The 8,373-nt window shown below is 34.0% G+C and overlaps 1 pseudogene; it reads right to left on the reverse strand.

Moving 5' to 3' along the window:
* Positions 1–4,593: 4,593 nt before the first annotated feature.
* LOC119060808 (uncharacterized) lies at positions 4,594–4,695 on the reverse strand (annotated as a pseudogene).
* Positions 4,696–8,373: the final 3,678 nt, after the last annotated feature.

The raw sequence follows: 8,373 nt of genomic DNA on the forward strand, positions 1-8,373 counted from the left end.
CATTTTTCTGAATTATGATCAGGGAGGGACGTGATTTTGTTACATTCATCGAAAAAAGATCCAAGTATAGATTTGGAATGATTAAAAACCAGATCAAGAAGGGAATTCACAAAGTATTTCAGTAGTATAATACAACAGATTTCTTCATAAATCTCTTCTGCTCCAGTTTGGCTACTATGGACTGGTGAAATCTATAAGGTTTCATTGCAATGAAGGTTTAATTTGTCTCATTGCCTTCTCTGTGGGAGAATTTCTGATGGTTGTCTAGATTTTCTAAAACATCTATTTTAGAATGATAGCCCATATTTTCATTTGACACTTAAAATGCTTACTGCTAGAAGAAACAGTGGGTGATTTTTTGTTGGCCGTAATGTAAAAGTGACTTTATGGAGCTCTGAGGGTTTAATGTCAATTACTGAAGTAGAAAACATCAATAACTAAGGTTTTAATGTAAAGGAAATCCTCAAAATTAGATGAGCGTGCATACACGAGAGATAAGGAGTTTGAACATAAAATCAGAAGGAAAGCTATTTAATCTAGTCCATCTAAGAATGATTCCACTGTGCAGAAGAAGTGGAAGGGTCATCCTCATTGCCCTGCAGCCTGTGGGTTGCTGCAGTTAATGAGAACTGTGAATAACAGGAGAATATTACTTCATAAACTGTAGCAGAACTGATTTTCATTTATGAGTTATTTCCTAGAAACCCTGGGATTTAGAGTGAATTCCCCACAGGGCATTAAGAAAACAATTTACATAGGAATCAAAGAACTCTCTAAGGGGCAAGTAAAACAAAGTGAGCATACTTCAGGTAAAGTCATATAGAAAGAAAACGATATGTAATGTTGCACATAGTGCCTATTCAATTATTTACACATAATTCAATTATAATTTTTTTCTGAGGCGAAATTCATATTTTAAAACATTTGCAAAATAATTTAAAAGTGACATTATTTTTTTATTAGCTAGTCTATTTTACTTCCACTATAATTCCTATTACCCTCTTTAGGCATCGGATATTTGTAAGTGGGTTGTTACGTGCTGTGCCTTTGTGCCCAGTCCCACTCCATCTCCGTGAGTGAAATGTGGCGGTCTGAGCGGTCTCTGCCTTACAGCGATGGTTCGAAACAGTCACATAAGAATCAAAATGACAATAATCAGTAGCAATCTAATCTTGCAAAAAATATTGACAACTGACTCAGTTTGTCAACTTGAAGTGTTAAAATAAATGCCAGTAACCAGAATCATTCTGAGATGACTTAAATGTGGGTGTGTTTTCATTAATGATTGATTTCACAACATATGGAAGTACATGGCTTTATAAGTTCTTCTTGTCTCTTGTCATAATTGCCTAAAAACAAAATAAACAAACAAATAAAGCACCTGAGGCTTAGTCAAAATCTCATTATATGTACCTTTTCTAAGACTTCATTGCCTTCTTCCTTGTCTACTGATGTATTTGGAAGAGTAATCTGGAAATTCAGGTGATATCAACCACGTTAGTTTCTTTGGACTTTGTTTCTTCAAAAGTAGCATCTAGAATGGGGAACTGAACATAGATGATATGAAAGGACTAAAGTTTAATTTCATCTATTCTCTGTGTTTCTTTACATAAAAATACTTATTAGCTTAATTAATGCTATTATGAGTATACCAAAGGCAGTCATAATGGTACTTAACAGTATATTCAGAATAGGAAAAAGATCTTGATAGGTTAGAAGTTTAACTCTTAAGAGTTAATATATTTCTGTGCATATAATCATGCAATTGAGCTTTTGTGGTAGTATAGTAAGTTTGACTTTAAAGTTATTTTATGCTTGGTAGATAGTGGACAGTCACCTGATTTTTTGTTTCATGAATTTGAAGATCAAAATATATTTCCTCTTTGTCTCATGGATTTGAAAATCAGATAATCCTTTTCAGTCTTCTGTAATATAAATTTTAACACCTGCCCTCATGTGAAACTACTAAATACTTCAACACAATCACTTTTCTAGTTTTACCTCACCTACCTCTCAACCCTGAATAACTATTAACATAGTGATATGACTCATGTTTTTATTTTTCTTTGATATAGCAAGCTCTAAAAAGAAAAATCTTATATCTTACATAGTAAAAACCCTAAACTGACTTCTAGTCAATTTTGGTTTTAGAAAGCATACAAAAAGTCCTTGTCTAGAGACAGTGGTTGGAAAGATATGGTTATTAAATAAGACGCAGTTGTTATGTTCAATTTTTGAGTCAGTGTAAATGAGAGCAATTTTGCCCCAAATTTGATGAAGCCCAATCTGTAGGAAAGTCACCAAAAAAGACCATGTGTATGACATCAGTGACGGTAAATCTAGATTCTTAGTAGTAGGTATTATCTTGCAGAAAACAAGATGAGTTTTGTAAATGAACATTATCTTTATCATTATATACCAACCACTATTCTTATGAAAGAATGAAGTAGTTACACAATTCAATCCAGAAGTAACTAAGAAAAAATAGAATTTATATTTTCTGTTTACAGACTTTTATAAATATTCCACTTCTAAAGTAGTCCTAGGCTTATTGAACAAATGTTCTCTTTTTAACACGTTTATGATTACATTAAATCTGAGTGAAAACGATCCCTGAATGTGGTTACTGAAGGTTAGTTATGAAGCCAAACCTTGGTAAATAACTCTAAAGTGAGTTCTTCCAGGCAGTGTTATCTTTGAAAGCATGTACAAAGCACTGATTGACTCTTTGGCTTTGTTAAGCCTTAAATCTCCCTGAAATGCACGATCAGGTTCTGAATGCCTGTTGACTGGTATCTTAAAGAAAGAAATGTCATGCAGCACACTGTCTGAAGTCCCACACTGTGTTAGCACTGTCATGTCACTTTTCTTTCCCAGCATATCAGGGTGATGTTTAAATCATGTCTCTTCTGCACCCCTATATTCACACGCCTTATTCGGAAGTTCCCTTGAGTGTGGAAAGTTGTCATTGCCTACACAAATATGAGGAAGCTGTGAATTTATCTAAAATATGGCCTTAAGAATTACCTTTAATCCTGTTAACTTTTATTATCTGTGTATCAGGGCTGAACTTTATATAAAGTATTTACATAATAGATAAGCATTCTGGTTTATTTTGCTCAAATATAAAATTTTTGAAATTAAATCATGTTACCCCTTTCTATGGTTAGTTCATGTTTACTGTTTATTAATGAATTATTATTCATCAATTAATTTTTTATATTTATTAATTTTGTTGTATAAGTTTGCTGAAACTTGGTTATCTATTTACCTCTTGATGGACAGTTTGGTTGTTTCTAATTCTTAATGTTCAGAAATAAACTGCTCTGACTATTCCTGTTTAAGTCTCTTTGTTAATATATTCTCATTTCTCTTGATGAGTGCCCAGCGGTGACACTGACGGGAAATGGGTGTTTAACTCTGGAGGAGCTGTATGCCCTTTCATTCTCACTAGTAATGTATTAGGGTTTCAGTTGCTTTGTATCCTCAGCAGAACATGGAACTGTCATTCTTTTTAAATTTAGAAATTCTATTAAGAGTGCAGGATTACCTGATTTGGCCTTTATTTGGGTTCTCCTAATAAGCAATGATATTGGATATCTGTGTTTTTTGACCATTAGTTAATCTTCTATTGTAGAGTTCGAGTTTTTACATTGGGTTGTATTTTACTATTTTTTAAATTTTAGTTTTAATACCAGAGATATGTATTGGGATGTTTTCTCCAATCTCTGGCATGTCTTTTTATGTCCTTTAATGATATTTTTGAAAAGTAGCTTTCTAACCTTCCTAAAGACCCATTTTACCTTTACATTTTCCCTCCATTTTCAAAAACATAACCCCATGGCAGCTTAATTCCATTTATAACCTTCTTCTTTGCACTTTGTATTTATATGTAGCATCTACATATGTAGTAATCACCAGTTACTGCTTTTTAAATTTTTTCTCAAATAGTTATTAATTATAAAAAAGTTACAAGAAGAAACCATGGTGTTTAATGGTTTCTGATGCTCTTGATCCCTTCCTATAAATCCCAGGTTCCAATGCGGTATTTTCCTTCATCCTGCAAACTATCTCCTTGCACTTCTTGGGATGCAGCTTTTCTGCTGACAGATTCTCTTAGCTCCCATTTATCTGGAAATGTCTGTATGTCAACATTAGTTCTTTGTTTTTTGTCTTTTTTGAGAAAGAGAAGTGTTATGATTACAAACAATATTTTGGCATTTTTATTACTTTCTCTAAGTTTTTCAGAAGTTTCACAATTATGCGCCTATATAAGAAGTTTGTTTGTATTCATTCTACTTTGACTTCATGAGTTTATTGAATCAAAAAGTGACTTTTTTATTATATTTGGGACAATCAAGCTTTCTTTTTATCACATTCTTTCTCCTACCTAATTACATAATATATTTAAATCATTTCGTAGTTTCCTATGGTTCCTGAGAGTCCCTTATTCTTTAATCCTATTCTGTCTGCTCCTCATATTAGATCATTTCTATTTATCTGGATAATTTCTATTCATTGACACTTATTTTCTCCATCTTCAAACCACTATTGAGTTAATTAGAGATTTTTTCTATTATTTTGAATACTTTTTATAGTTCTTTGAAACTGATTTCCTTTTTAGTGATTATGACATTATTAAACTGACAAGAACAGATACTACACTTGATCTTAGCCAAAAGGCCAAGAAGCAATGATTATGACATTATTTTATTTTAATATTTTGAACATATTTTCCCTTAGTTCTTTGAACTAGTTGCTTTCAAAGCTTTCCCTGATAAATGCAACATCTATGTGATCTTGAGGTCAATTTTTACTGAGTATTTATTTTTTGATATGGTAATTACATGTTTAATTATTTGGAATACTGCCAAACTTTTTCAAATTGTGCTATTACCAGATTGGGACCAGCCCCAGAGTGGGTCTGCCTGCGGCCTGGTGGTGTGTGGGTACTTGATTCATGCAGGAAAGATTTCATAACATAAGTGCAGGTGATTTTGAGGGTGTGCTTATTAAAACCAGCGATGGTAAAACAAGGAAAAGCTTAAGACAGAAGAAGCAATAGGAGATAGCCAAGGTGGGACCGCTTTGGTTCACTGGGGATTGAAGTTTTCTGGGCTCAAAGACCCAGAAAAAAAAAACTGGAAGGAAATGCATCTCATCGATGTTTTCTGAGTGGAAGAACCACATTGATTTTTTTTTTAAATTCAAAGAAGTGAGCTACAGCCAGGTCGTTTTAGCTCACTGGAAAGTCAGAGGAAAGGGAGGCTTGTAGACAGGTTCAGGGGCTTAGCTCAGGACAACCTTCTGCTGTACACTGCTACCCTAGTTGAAAATTTTGTGGGGACCTCTAGGAGAAAGAAAGTAAAAAGTTCAGCCTTAAAAAAAATCATGGGTGTGTTCCAGAGAGAGCTGCTGGTATCCTTCATCTTGAGGGTTTTTGTCTCTCTTCTGCTCTTCTGCAGGTGAGGATCTTAGGGGAGGATTTTATCAGAATATTCATCAGCATTCCAGATGCACTTTTCATATGCTGAGGAATCAAAATGAGCAGATAAGGGAGCTTGGAATTATTCTCCAGTCAGCTTCACTGATTTACTTTTATTTTGGGTCTGTCTGGCTCTAATTGGGTTTTTGTTGTTTGGTCCCCTGATTTCATCTGTCCTTGGATTTGGCTGGCATAACTGGCATTAATTGGGTGTCTTTTTTCTGTTTCCATGTCCAGGGTTATTTAAGCTATTTATTCACTGGTTAGGGAAGAGAGGTATAAACCATTTGTTCTCAAGTGTCTTTGGTTATAAAATAGAAGATTTTATGATTCATTAGCTCTCTGTAAGTTGGTCAAATTGTTTAGCTTTATTTAGTTATCTTGTATCTGTTTCCTCATTCCACTTGCCAAATTTTCCTGTCTCCTTACTATCCTGCCTCCCTACCATTTTACATTTTAATCAAAAACATATAAAAATTCTAGTTTTTCCACATATTTTTCAATACTTTGCATCTTCTTTTTAAAAAATCTTAGCCTTTCTAATCATTTTGTAGTGATGTTGATGCTGAAGGGGCAAGAACCCAGTGGGGACTCAAGCCTGGAGCCATGAGGGTTCTTGGTTTTGTGTGAGTAGGGATTCAAAATGGGAGCCAGACAAAAAGTTAAAGTGGAAAAGCAGGTTTAATTGAGCAGAGAGGACAAGCAAGAAAAGCCACTCCACAGATGGAATGGCACATTCTCCTCACGAGAGAAGAAAGAGAGACCCCAGCCATCTCTAGAGGCTGAGCTTTTATATGTGTGTAGTTTCTATGCAAAATTGATGGTATAGGGCAATAGAGAATGAGGAGGAAAAGTTGAGATTAACTCTAACTTTTACAAGGTATATTTTGTGGTCTGTTTTTCCTTTGTGGAATGGATATATGATAAGGTATGTGTGGGTAGCTACTAACAATCTTTGCAGGGATTTTCTTTGTCTGAGGGTCTGCATGGCCTGCCTGCACTCTGGTGAGCCAAGCTCCACGTCAGGCAGCACATAGTAGGCCCCTGGCTTAACTTTCTTTGACTTTACTTGATTCGTGTAGTTATGGTGTCCTCTCCTATATTATTTTGTCATTGTGGCTTTAATTTATATTTATGTAAATAAAAATTATGTTGAGCAATTTTAATGTACTTATTTGCCATCCACATACCTTATTTATTGATTTTTTAGTCCTCTATCAAATAAATTTTTTACAATAAATTTTTTCCAGTATGTAGTTTATCTTTTGATTCTTTTAACACTGTCTCTTGAAAAGATGAGCTTTTTAATTTGGTAAAATCTAACTTACCAGCTTTGTCTTTTGTATATCATGTTTTTTATTGTAACATATAAAAAATATTTTCTACCCCAAGATCACACATGTTTTCTTCTATATTCTTGTAGACACTTCATTCAGAATTTTAGGTATTGAATTTCGACCTGTGATTCACTATAAATGATTTTTTATATGTGGTGAAAAGTATGAGTGGAAGTTGTCTTGTTTTATTTTGCATATGGATATTCAATTGATGAAGCACAATTGTTGAAAAGACAATTGTTTTCACACCAATCTGTTAAAAATCAGTTGTTCATAAGATACAGGTATATAACTGGACACTTTGCCATTCTATTGATCTATTTATTGACCACTATGCCAATACCATGCTGTCTTAATGACTACACTATTGTAAGTCTTGAATACAGATAATGTCCTTTTTCAAGGTTATTTTGACATTCTAGGCCTTTGTATTGCCAAATTTTACAATAAATTAAAATGGAATGTTAACTAAGATTGTCCCAAATGTTTGTATTAATTTGAAAATGAATGGTATCTTAAAAATATTGAGTCTTCTGATTTTTGAGCATGGTATGCAGGGCTTCTTGATATATTCTAGCAATTATTTTGCACTTTTAAGTATATGAGCCTTTAATATCTTTTGTTAAATTTATTCATAATTTGGAAACATAAAAAATAACTTTCCTTCTGCCTTATAAGTTTTAGCTGGGCTAATAATCAAAATGATAGAGACAAATTATTAGAAGAAAATGTGCAATGTTTATTATGGATGTACATGCCAGGGATCTCATAAGATATGACACTAAAATCCATTGGGAACTTGAGGTTATATGGCATTTTGAAGAAGGGAAAAATGAAGCAGGGGTCTGGGATTCCGAAGGGAAAGTAGATAATTCACAGGAGAAAAAGCAAACATGTGATAAACAAATCACATGTTGGGCCATCCTGGAAAATGGAACACAGTGAAAAACAGGCTTGCCTAGACTTTGCCTTATCCGGCACAATGTGCTAATGTATATGTGCTAAAGTGAACATGCTCAGGTGATTATGCTTAGTTTTCATTCTGGAAGCAGGTTTTTCTATAGGAATTTCTTTGAACACAAAGGGAGAGGCCAAAGTTTCCTTTGGTGTCTTTTGTTTCTTAATCACCAGTTTAAGGTTAATATCCCAAAAGGCATGTTTTGCAGTGGTAAAACTTTACTCTGCTCCAATAAATAACTCATATTTTTGATGTTTGCTATTTTCATATTGATTGTTATATGGCAAACTCAACTCATTGACTCGTTGTCCTAGATTTTTTGTCTCTTTATAAAAAAAAGAATCTACCTGATTTTGTACAGATAAGAAAAATAATTCTGAGATGTTCTAAATTAAAATTACAATGGCTTGCCCTAGCTGGTGTAGCTCAGTGGATTGAGCACAGGCCTGTGAATGAAAGGGTCACCAGTTTTATTCCCAGTCAGGGTATGTGCCTGGGTTGTGAGCCAGGTCCCCAGTAGGGGGTGTATGAGAGGCAACCACACATTGATGTTTCTCTCCCTCTCTTTCTTCCTCCTTTCCCTTCTCTAGAAA

This window comes from Artibeus jamaicensis, unplaced genomic scaffold (genome assembly GCF_021234435.1).
Source record: "Artibeus jamaicensis isolate MK-2021 breed Jamaican fruit bat unplaced genomic scaffold, CSHL_Jam_final contig_585, whole genome shotgun sequence".
Lineage (NCBI taxonomy): Eukaryota > Metazoa > Chordata > Mammalia > Chiroptera > Phyllostomidae > Artibeus > Artibeus jamaicensis.